Here is a 12221-nt window from a genome sequence, read left to right on the forward strand (position 1 = left end):
CAGTGGCTGACTTTATTTTTCTGGGCTCCAAAATCACTGCCGATGGTGACTGCAGCCATGAAATTAAAAGATGCTTACTCCTTGGAAGGAAAGTTATGACCAACCTAGATAGCATATTAAAAAGCAGAGACATTACTTTGCCAACAAAGGTCCATCTAGTCAAGGCTATGGTTTTTCCAGTGGTCATGTATAGATGTGAGAGTTGGTCTATAAAGAAAGCTGAGCACTGAAGAATTGATGCTTTTGAACTGTGGTGTTGGAGACGACTCTTGAGAGTCCCTTGGACTGCATGGAGATCCAACCAGTCCATCCTAAAGGAGGTCAGTCCTGGTGTTTACTGGAGGGACTGATGTTGAAGCTGAAACTCCAATACTTTGGCCACCTGATGCAAAGAACTGACTCATTTGAAAAGACCCTGATGCTGGGGAAGATTGAGGGCAGGAAGAGAAGGAGAGAAGGGGACGACAGAGAATGAGATGGTTGGATGTCATCACCGACTCAGTGGAGATGGGTTTGAGTAAGCTCCGGGAGTTGGTGATGGACAGGGAGGCCTGGCATGCTGCGGTTCATGGGGTCACAGAGTCGGATACGACTGAGTGACTGAACTGAACTGATATTTTAGGAAGATGAACTAAGCACAAATAAAAGTTGACGGTAATATTCACTGATGTTGAACAAAAATAGTCATCACAGACTCAAGTGACAGCTCAAGGTGATAAAACATAAAACAAGATATGTATTAAGTTGAGCCTTAAATGAGCAATGATGACATTAGAGTTCAATCCCTTTTTTACCACTAATTTTAATACTGTGAGAGAAGCAATGAAGAATATGTATGGAGTGTTGATATGAAGACCAGTTATAGGAGCACCGATTTTTAACCGTCATCTTTATCATCCAAATTGTAACTCTATATATATCAATGCTTATTATCATGAGGTACTACTGAGAGTTTATTTTTGTTGTTATTTCCATTTGCATATGAGAAAACAGATATTAATTTATTATTAAGTGATAGTACTGTATTCAAAACTACAACTGCCTGATTTCAAATTCCTAGAACTCTTGTTGAAGAAAATCAGTGTGGGGTACAGTCTAAGAGGAAGAAAATATTATGCCTAGCCCATTTATTGATTTCTCTAAACTTTATTTTCTCTTCTGTAAAATATGGAAATTAATAGTCATTCTTTCAAAGATAGGCGTAGTTGTGAGAAATGTGAACTTGAAACAAATGTAATTCAAAAACAGAAGGTTGCAAATAGACTAAACACAATCAAGTACATGGGCCTGGGAATTTTGTTGTGCCATAAACAACTAGCTGCTGCTGTTGCAAGTCGCTTCAGTCGTGTCCGACTCTGCGACCCCATGGACGGCAGCCCATCAGGCTCCCCCGTCCCTGGGATTCTCCAGGCAAGAACACTGGAGTGGGTTGCCCTTTCCTTCTCCAATGCATGAAAGTGAAAAGTGAAAGTGAAGTCGCTCAGTCGTGTCCGACTCTTAGCGACCCCATGGACTGCAGCCTACCAGGCTCCTCCATCCATGGGATTTTCCAGGCAAGAGTACTGGAGTGGGGTGCCATGGCCTTCTCCGTAAACAACTAGAAAACTAGACAAAAATGAAATAATACTTTTCCAACACTGGCCCACAGGCAGCGGTGTGCTGTGCCTCCTGACATGAAGGAACAAATCAAGCCATGTACCTGCCTCAACTAATGGTCCGGAAGCCCTGGTACAGGCTGGGGAAGCCAAGCAGTACTTACCAGTTGAGGAGACGGAGACTGGTGTTTGAGTCCACCAGGGTGGCTTCAGTGTGTGAAGCAGGTTATCTGAGAGGAGGGAGCTTCACAAAAGATAAACTCCGTGGGTCAGCAGAGGGATGCACATACATCTTTGACTACTGCTCTGCAAATGTGTACAAGGGCACCACCAGAAGATGGGGAAACACCGGAAAGCGATGGAACAAACTGCCTGAAGCACATGCAGTGAAAAATCCCAAAATAGAAAGACTTTATAATAAACGAGCACGGGGCGCAGGCCTGAAAGAAACAGCAACTCCACAGTGGGCATCAGTTAGCCCTGGACCAAAGGCTGCTTTGAATCAATCCTAAGCAAATCTTCAAAGCAAGCCTGATTCAACAACAGAAATTACTAATCATATCAAGATCATGCAGACCATTCACAAGGATAAACTATATGCTGGGTGGTAAAACACATTGCTATAAATTGAAAAACCATCAAAATGTGATCTGTAACCACAACAAAATGACCTAGGAGTCAGTATAGAAAGGTATCTGATCAAGTCTTTCAAAATTTGGAAATAAAGTAGCACACTATTATATAACTCATAGGTCAAAAAAAAAATCAAAACAGAAATTTTGATTTTGTATTCAGTTCATATTTTGAACGGCATGTAAATGAAAATACAGCATATCAAAACTTGTAGAATTCAGGTGAAAATGGGCTTATAGCATTAAATCTCCATGTTAGAAGACATGAAAGGTCTTAAAACTAATCTGTGTTGAGAATCTATGAAGATAAGGACAAATCAAACCTTGAGTAAGCAGAAGGAGGCAATAATGACAATGCAGAAGTCAATGAAGTATAAAACAGAAAAATAGAGAAAAGTCAATGACCTGAAAAGTTGGTTCTTTGAGTAGCTCAATAAAATTGATAAGACATTTATCCAGAAAACCCCCAAAAGTAAAGGGTATGAATTACCAATATCAGGAAAGAAGATGAGGACAATGTTATAGATCCTAAAGGTAGAATGATCAAAGGATAGTATCTTTAAAAACTATGCATTAATAAATTTGATAACAGATGAAACATACAAATTCCTTGAAAGACACAAGTTACTAAGAAGCTATAACCTAAATAGTCCTTTGTCAGCAGGCAATTAATGTGTAGTTTAAAACTGTCCCACAAAGAAAATGTACAACTGTAATTGTTTAAAAAAAAATAAGTAATGTCAATCTCGTGCAAATTTTCCAGTTGTCAGAAGAGGATGCCAGCGTTACAAACAGAACAACAACAACAACAGACAGACATGTCTCAGGAAACAGAGATGAAAAAGTCCTTCACACAGTTTGAGCAAAATGAATCCAGCAAAATAGAAAAAGGAACAATTCGATTCTGATTTATCTCAGGAAAGCAAGGTTTGGCTCCCATTTAAAAATTAAACATTTCAGTTCACCACATTAACACATACACTAAAAGAAGGAACATATAATTATCTTCACTGATACAGAGCAATTAACAAAACCCAACACCCATTTGTGATCAAAACACTAAGAAACTAGGAATAAAGGACAACTTCATCAAGCTAAAATAAAGAGGATTTACAAAAAACCCACAGCAATGATCACATATAAGAGTGAAAGATAAATGTTTTGCACAAAGATCAGGAAAAGGTAAGAATATCTTTTGTGACAATTTCTTTTCAACATTTTAGTACAGATCCTACCCAGTGTACTTAATTTTATTTTTTTAGGGCAGTTCTAGGTTCACAGCAAACTTGAGAGGAATGTAAAAAGATCAGATGGGCTTATTCCTTTGACTTGTCATGCTATGGTCCTGCCTATAGGAGCTCTAAGACTGGATGTCCATGAGTCAGTTGCACTAATGTGTAAAATGTTTTTTAATTTCAGTGAATAACCCACTTTAAAAAATCATATTACCTCTGTATCTCAAAGCATTTCTCTACAAGTAAAAATTGTTTGTCCTTCCTTCACATACCTTTTCTTTCAAATGTCTGAGAGTATCTGAAGGACACAGATAAAATGAATAGTGTCACAGGCTCAGCCATCTTCAAATGAATCCCTTGCTCAGTATGGTTGCTTATGCAGGCTCAGTAACTAATAGGCTAGTTATTTATCCTATTAAATATCTAAGTATCCTATAGTTATTTTTCCAAATATTTTCTCTTGATTATTTTCATCCCTTTCATCTCTCTTTTGTTAAATGACAGATACACACAGGCACACACACATGTCATTTTTCTGGCACTAATGGGTCTCTTCCATCATCTTGTCAATATCATGTTTGAAAATATTCACAAATAAGGAATAAACTGCAAGCTATAAGTCTACTCAAGTCTGTATACAAGCTGTGTGAATCTGGGATTCTTTATCCTTATGGTACATGAAGAGTTATTGTTGGGTCGGAATGCAAGTTTAGGAGGTAATTCAATTCAGCCTTCAGTTAACGAAACTAGACTTTTTTTTTTTTTTTTTTCCCCGCAAAATCATCAACATGATGTGAAGGCAGATTGAAAACTAAATGGGCGTGGAATCTGTTCTCCACCCAGCTCCCCAGAGCTGTATGCGGGAATGTTCTCACCCATCCGCTCTCTTGTCTGAGTGATGGTTCTGCTCCTGCCAGCCCCCCATTCAGTGGCAACAGGGAGAACATGTTCCCAGGTGCACACGGACACACCTGAGCTCCTCCTGTGCTGTGCTTTGCAGGGGCCCCCAACCTCCGGGATCTAACACCTGATGATCTGAGGTGGAGCTGGTGTAATTATAATAGAAATAAAGTACACAATCACCACAGGGCACCTGAGGCATCCCCAAACCATCCTCTGCCAGGTCATGGAAAAATCGTCTTCCACAAAACTGGTCCCTGATACCAAAAAAGCTGGGGGCTGCTGCTCTAATGTATTTACTAAAAAGTGGATAGATCTGGTGGGGAAACAGCTAACAGTGGGGAAGTGCTTCAGTTTCACGAACTTGAAGTAAAAGAAGAGGTAATTACTACATATCCTTCTTAGATAAACTGAAATAAATTCTCCCCTGCCAAATAGTTAGTGCCCAGGAACCCGAGTCCAGAATTATTATATTAACAGTGACACTGAATGTAAAAGTGCCCAAGAATTTCCATTTTCTGTTGTACCTGTTGTGTAACAAAATGTTTTTAATCATGATTTACTAGGAGTTAGAACAGACTGGCAGCAGCTTGCTGGTGAGAATGGTTATATAATCTCAGCTCACTCCATAGCCTGAAGCAAGCCATTTTCTTCTAAAAACTTCAATTACTTTATCATAAAAAGTCAGCTGGTAAGATTTGATTTCACTGTATGTTAAACGTACCAATGAGGATTTTTTTTTGCAAGATCCTCAGCATCCTCTCCCTAATAGTGCTATAGGAGTTTCAAGTATTAATGAATTCTGGAACATTAAGACTAAAATATGTTGTCGTTTCATTAGATGATTCATTTTAAGCTTCTTGAAACAGGGGCTGTTTTGAATACATCTTTGTATCCCCCCACGGAACCTAGCACAGTGCTTCACAGAGAGCTGGGCTGAATACACATCTGCTAAATGAATAGATTTTTACAATCTCATTCTGTAGCTACAGTTTCTCAGAGAAAAGGGGAGACCTTGTTTTAGAATTGGGATTGAAAGAGTGACCTCACCCAAGGAACTGGGGGATAAATATGCCCAAACTGTAGCCAGTTCTCAGCAGGAAATCACTGCATAACTAATCTTTAGGACCTTTGTTGAGTGTCAAAATTCCCTAGTCCTGTGCCCCCCTTTTCCCCAAAACTGCTGCCTGCACATACATAGACTTTGTATAATATTCGTTTGTTGACTGTGAGCAGAGGACTTTGATGGGTCTCACTTGATTATATCTTTCACAGTTGAGAAAGACAGAAACTTCCTGTCTCTGGCTCTCCTCTCCCTAAAGTCAGGTGCTTAGAGGAAGCGACATAAGGGGAAAGGCAAATGGTAAATCCTTAGTTGTCATCTGCAGACTCAGAATACCTGTAGTCCAAGGAAATTTAATGATTCGGATTCTCCAGCACGGCTTCTTCAAAACGCATGGTCTGGCTTAAGAGACGTGACTTGCTCTTTAAATTATTTCCCTAGGATGAATTAATTAATTCCTTACATCGATTCATTCACAAATTCACTGATTTTACCTTGCACATGTGATCAGCAAGAGACTTTTCTAGCCTTCAAGGTAGTACTAGCTCTGCAGAAATGTTGAGAGATCTAAAAATAACCACACAAAATGTAGAAAGGGCTAAATTTACAAAAGAATGAAAACAGGGAAGAAACAATCAGATATCCTCATTTCCCCCATGCAGCAGATAGAAAGCACGTGTTAAGAGCTTAAGGGGGTAAGAATATGTTTTAAGTGGTATCTTTCTCATACCACGGCAATGTACGTTATACACACACACATGCACGCTGGTATTTTTACTAATAACTTTGCTTAACATATCATAAATTTGGGACTGGAAAACAGTTATATCCAATGAATTGCTGATCTTCATCCATTTTTATCTGCGTTATTTTAAATGTTATACAATTTCTCATTCACTCTCTCTGTGGTTGGAGAAAATGGCTGAACAGAAAGTCTGTCGCAGAGAAAAATAAAAAAAGGAAGCCAGAGCCTCTTTCAGAGAGTTATCGGATGCTGACATCTGGTGGCTCTCAGCAACATCGCTACAAAGCACGTTCAACAACAGTGCACTGGTCCCCCTTTACACGCCTTGCCCCTCCCAGTTCCAGTGCGCACTTGTGATACATGCATGTATCTTATTTTGATGGCCCATCATGGTCCTTTATACGTTAAACTTCTGCCAATACTTAGACAGAATGAAAAGCTGAAGGAAAATGTACCGTTCAGGATTGGTTTTACTCTACATTCTGCTTAAAGCTGAAGAAAGCACATCCTCTTCATTTCCTATGGAGAACATCTTTATAAATGGCCTTGCTGCTCCCTGACTTAGAGCTTTTGTAATGTGAAATAAGCCTCTTGAGAGATAAATTCTTCTGACATTTTTGAGTGCTTCCCTAAATTTTTCAGCTCTGCCTACTTGACCACATGGTTTATGTTATACACGGAAAAGGGTGCCCCCATAATAGTTCTCAGTACCTTTCTGCTTTGAGTATTTGGCATTTTTCACATCTTAGAGAGTTTGTATTTCTAAGGATATACATTAATGTATGTGGCTAATTGGCAAAGGGCTTCCCAGGTGGCCCTAATGGTAAAGAACCCACCTCTCAATGTAGGAAATGTAAGAGACACAAGTTCGATCCCTGGGTTAGGAAGATGCTTTGGAAGAGAGCATGGCAACCCATTCCAGTATTCTTGCCTGGAGAATCCCATGGACAGAGGAACCTGGTGGGCTACAATCCATAGAATCACAAACAGTCGGACATGACTGAAGTTGACTTAGCTCGCGTTTTGTCAAATGCATTTTAAGTTATTTTCTTACTCCTTCCCTCCTTTTCTGCATGTTATAATTTTAGTTTAATACTTACTGCTACTACATTTCTCCAAGCCTTATGTATATTTTTCCCCATTGGTCATTATACACAGTAAAAACCTTATTCTAGAAAGCAGATTACACTGAGCACTTTCTTGACAATTTTTCCCCATCATGGCTTCTCTTCTTGGTCCCTCTCCAAAAGCCATCAATTTAATGAGTTTGCAAAAAGCTTCCTAAGCACGAACTTGATCCTTTGTGGAATTTACATTCATTTTTTTCCAAGTGACTGCACAGACAACATTTCTGTGACAGGAAAATGCAAAGTAATCAGCTTGGTGCTCATATTCATGAACTCTGCCAAGTTAAGCTGTCAGAGATGTGAGAGGCGAAAAAAAGAAAACAGGAGGACAAATGCAGACTACAGCTCCCATGGGCACTGCAGCTTTTGGTCCCCACTTCAGAGTGTCATGATCTGAAGGTCTAGCATTTATGCTCACCTGGGCCTCTGAAACTTACAGGTCTATCAGAGAACTTGTAGGAGAGTGGAAATCTAGAAATTTCTACCCTGTCTTCTCCACAAACTCACTCTGCCTCCCTAATCGCATAACCACCACACTCAGGCACATACCTTGATGACTGGAATATGCCCCACCCCCCCTAAAAATCATTCCTAAACTGAAGCTCAGAGACAGGACGACTTGGTAGTTTGAGTGAACTGGGATTAGGTTTTCTGGAACCCTCTAAAGACAACTTTTTCCTGAAAATTGTCAAAGCCTTTTAGGAGACTGTTTCAACTGAATTATACACAGGGATTGCATAGGCTGGAGTACCTTTATATCTATTTCAAAATACTGTATTTTAGCTATTTTTTAAAAGAAAATACAAGGATCTGGTGCTATTGGAACCCAATCCCTTTGAAGCTCAGCTCTTCTGGAGCTCAAAATATTCCTCAAGTGTGCTCCACCAACCCTACTGGAAAGGATGCCCCCAGAAGGGCTGTCACCGTCATTCAGCCATGTTCCTCAAGTTAGTTTGATGACAACTCATTGATTTCATGTGGGTGTGAGCTTATTTCACTTTTTAGATGCATTATTTTGTGTATTATCTTTATTTTCATCTACGTTAAAATAGAGAGAAAAGCATAATTATACTAAACACACAAAACTTCATCATCCAGGTTTGTCAATGCATAATGTGCTATTTTTATCATCTTAATAAAATAAGGAAGTACTGTGCCTGATGGTAGCAACCAGATGTAGAACTTAAATGTATACATTTCGGTGCAGTGTTAACTGAGGTGAGTTATCACTGTTCACTGCTATTCCAGTATTAATTTATAACATGTTTCCTTAAACCATTCCATCTAGTTGGAAAATTATACAGAGGATACTTTAAGAATTTCCTAATTATTCTTCCTTAAAAATATCGACAAAATTACATAGTAATGGAGGCTATCTCCATGCACTGTCTTTATCAGAATTAACCCTCTCCCCTCTTGCTTTCCTCAGAATTAACTGCTACCATGAAGAGAATTACATCATTTCTATATATTATCATATTTGAATAGGTATTTGAGACATATTTGTGTATTTTTAACACAGTACATAAGTTTAGTTTGCTTTTTTCCCCTCAACACTTTTAAATATGTAGCCATGTTAATCTGTACCTTTATGTAATTAACCATAAATATTTTTAATCAGATTGTTATAGAGCTTTTGTTCATCCTATTCATTAGCACATAATCTCCCTTAAACTGGTCATCTTCTTTGTGGGAAATGCTTCCACAAATAATTGCTTATTAAGTTTCAGAATGGGTTTCATCTTTTGGTATGAAGCAATTGCAAACTATTGTTAATAAATATTGGAAAGAACCTGGTGTGGCTCTTACAGTAAGAGCAAGATGGCATGATATTTTGGCATTGAAAGAAAAGCATTGTGATTTTTTATCACACAAACATGCTTGTATTTACATCGAATAAATTTCCCCAAAGTATGTTACCATGGCATGTACTCTGTTTGTGCTACTTAGCTGAAATTCCCCCTCAGTGACTGCTCTTTATTAATTCCAGAGCATGGTCTAAGGTTACAATTTAATTAAAGTTTCTCTAATCACTCAATTTGTAAAAAAAAAAAAAAAAAAAAAAGGTGATTTTAAATATAAACTCTAGCAGCCTGCCTCCCAAGTACATACAGTTTTTGCTACATTATCATGTAACGTGACAGAGACTCTGCAGGGTAACATCCCTATCCACTCAGTGAAGGTGCCAGATGGGGTTTCTCTTCATCTTGCTGAGGCCACTTGGGATTCCACTGTTGAGCCATACTCTGAGTCTAGTGAGCTATATCCTGAGGCACTGGTAGTGAAAGAGCACATAGTCTCTTGGGGGCACTGAAGGTCATCCAAATCTGAGCCAATTGGTCCCTGCTGTACTAATTAGCTCACAGGGTAAAGAATCTGCCTACATTGCAGAAGACCTGGGTTCGATTCCTGGGTCGGGAAGATCCCTTGGCGAAAGGCATGGGAACCCACTCCAGTATTCTTGCCTGGAAAATCCCATGGTCAGAGGAGCCTGGCAGGCTATCGTTCATGGGTCACAAAGAGTCGGACAGGACTGAGCAACTAACAAAGTTCAAGTACTAATAACAGTGGACCAAGCCAAGGACCTGCAACCTGCCTCACTACCAGTAGGGGGAGTACTCCTGCTCTAATTTGATTTTTTTTATGTCTGTGAAGGCAATGGCACCCCACTCCAGTACTCCTGCCTGGAAAATCCCATGGATGGAGGAGCCTGGTAGGCTGTGGTCCATGGGGTTGCTGAGGGTTGGACATGACTGAGCGACTTCACTTTCACTTTTCACTTTCATGCATTGGAGAAGGAAATGGCAACCCACTCCAGTGTTCTTGCCTGGAGAATCCCGGGGACGGGGGAGCCTGGTGGGCTGCCGTCTATGGGATCGCAGAGTCGGACACGACTGAAGCGACTTAGCAGCAGTAGCAGTAGCAGCAACAGACATCAGGAGACTTTTTGCTGTTTGTTTTTTATTATTATTCTCCCAGAATTTCTCCATGCTTGTATCACAATGGAAAATAGCAGAAGATGGCATTGGAGTTGGATGTGATACAAAGTGTGGGACCGTCTCACTGGTTTGATTTTGAAGATATTGCTGCTCCAAAAATACCTCCCAATCTGTCCACCCAGGCCTGAGGTTGCATCGCTAATATACTATGCCTCTGTCTAATCTATTTTAATCCTATTACCAAGAATATTCCATTTACTTCCTGTAAAGAATGCCAGAGGGAACAAAAGATTTGGATCTTTGTTCTGCTTCTCTGCCAGCAAGTCTCTGAGGAAACTTACAAAAATTTCTCAACCCCTAGTTCCCAGATTCCTCATTAAAGTGATGGCATTGGAATGTACACTGAATTAAATACCTTCCAGCCATATGAATCTTACCATACCTACATTAGCAGTTTTCAAACCATGGTCTAGGGACCTTTGAAGGGTTGATGAGACCCGTTCAGGGTTCTGTAAGGTGAAAAAAATTTCCATAATTATACCAAGACATTTTTTTGCCTTTTAAAATTCCCATTTTCTCAGAAGTCTTCTAGAGGTAACAAGATATAAACTCACAAGAGACTGAATGTAGACGCAGATCTAAAAATACCACTCTTTTCTATTAAGGCAGACATTAAAGAGATTTGCTAAGAATGTACAACAGTGTCACTCTTGTCACTTTTTTCTAAGTTTATAAAATAAAGTTATTTTTCATAAAAGTGTTGCTTATGTTAACATGCAATAGTTCATTAGCACTATTTTAAATGTAACTACCAAATAAAGATTTTAAACAAATCTTTCAGTTTTAGTTTCTGATGGTGAGTATCACTGTATATAACCCACATATACGAAAGCTCTTCAGGGTCCCTGATCAATTTTAGGAGTACAGTGAGGTTCCAAGACAAAAATGCTTGAGCACTTCTGATTTCTAATATATTTGGGGGAAATTTATGATTTTTCTCTACATGGGCTTTGATTAAGGAAGGAAGGGAGAGTCTGAGGTTACTGCAACTTGGTAACAGGACTACCAAAAAGAGAAGTTACAGAAGTGGGGATTCTAGAGTGTTTAGTAATTAATTCTCTATAGAATTACAGAGGTGGGTGGTCTCCTATAATGAGTTCAAAACACGAGAGTAAAACTGTCCCTGATGTGAGGCTGGGCTTATGGGATGAAGGAAAACACATGCCCAGAAAAATGAATTTTTTTCACATGAACTCAACTGCAATATATGGTACTATGGCCTGCTGCTGCTGCTGCTGCTGCGTCGCTTCAGTCGTGTCCGACTCTGTGTGACCCCATAGACGGCAGCCCACCAGGCTTCCTGTCCCTGGGATTCTCCAGGCAAGAACACTGGAGTGGGTTGCCATTTCCTTCTCCAATGCATGAAAGTGAAAAGTGAAAGTGAAGTTGCTTAGTCGTGTCCAACCCTCAGCGACCCCATGGACTGCAGCCTTCCAGGCTCCTCCATCCATGGGATTTTCCAGGCAGGAGTACTGGAGTGGGGTGCCATTCATTTAACACTGCTGCTGCTGCTAAGTCGCTTCAGTCGTGTCCGACTCTGTGCGACCCCAGAGACGGCAGCCCACCAGGCTCCCCCGTCCCTGGGATTCTCCAGGCAAGAACACTGGAGTGGGTTGCCATTTCCTTCTCCAAATTTAACACTAGGTATAACAAAATCAAAAAATAAAAAAATCTACTTCATAGCTGTCTATAAAGGAATTATACAACAATATTGTATTTCTAAATGTTTTCCCTTGGATTGAAATTTTGAAAATACATGACACTTTCAAATGATATTTCTCCATTTACAAAATGTGTCTTCTAATCTATGCTATGCTGTAAGATGCCATACTATGTAAGAAAGTTCACTTATTTTAAATAAGCTGGTAACAGTTATTTTCTTCTTTTTGAAGGACTGCAGAGTGTAGAAAACTTGTAGGACAGTC

The sequence above is a fragment of the Bubalus bubalis genome, chromosome 1 (assembly GCF_019923935.1).
Source record: "Bubalus bubalis isolate 160015118507 breed Murrah chromosome 1, NDDB_SH_1, whole genome shotgun sequence".
Taxonomy (NCBI): domain Eukaryota; kingdom Metazoa; phylum Chordata; class Mammalia; order Artiodactyla; family Bovidae; genus Bubalus; species Bubalus bubalis.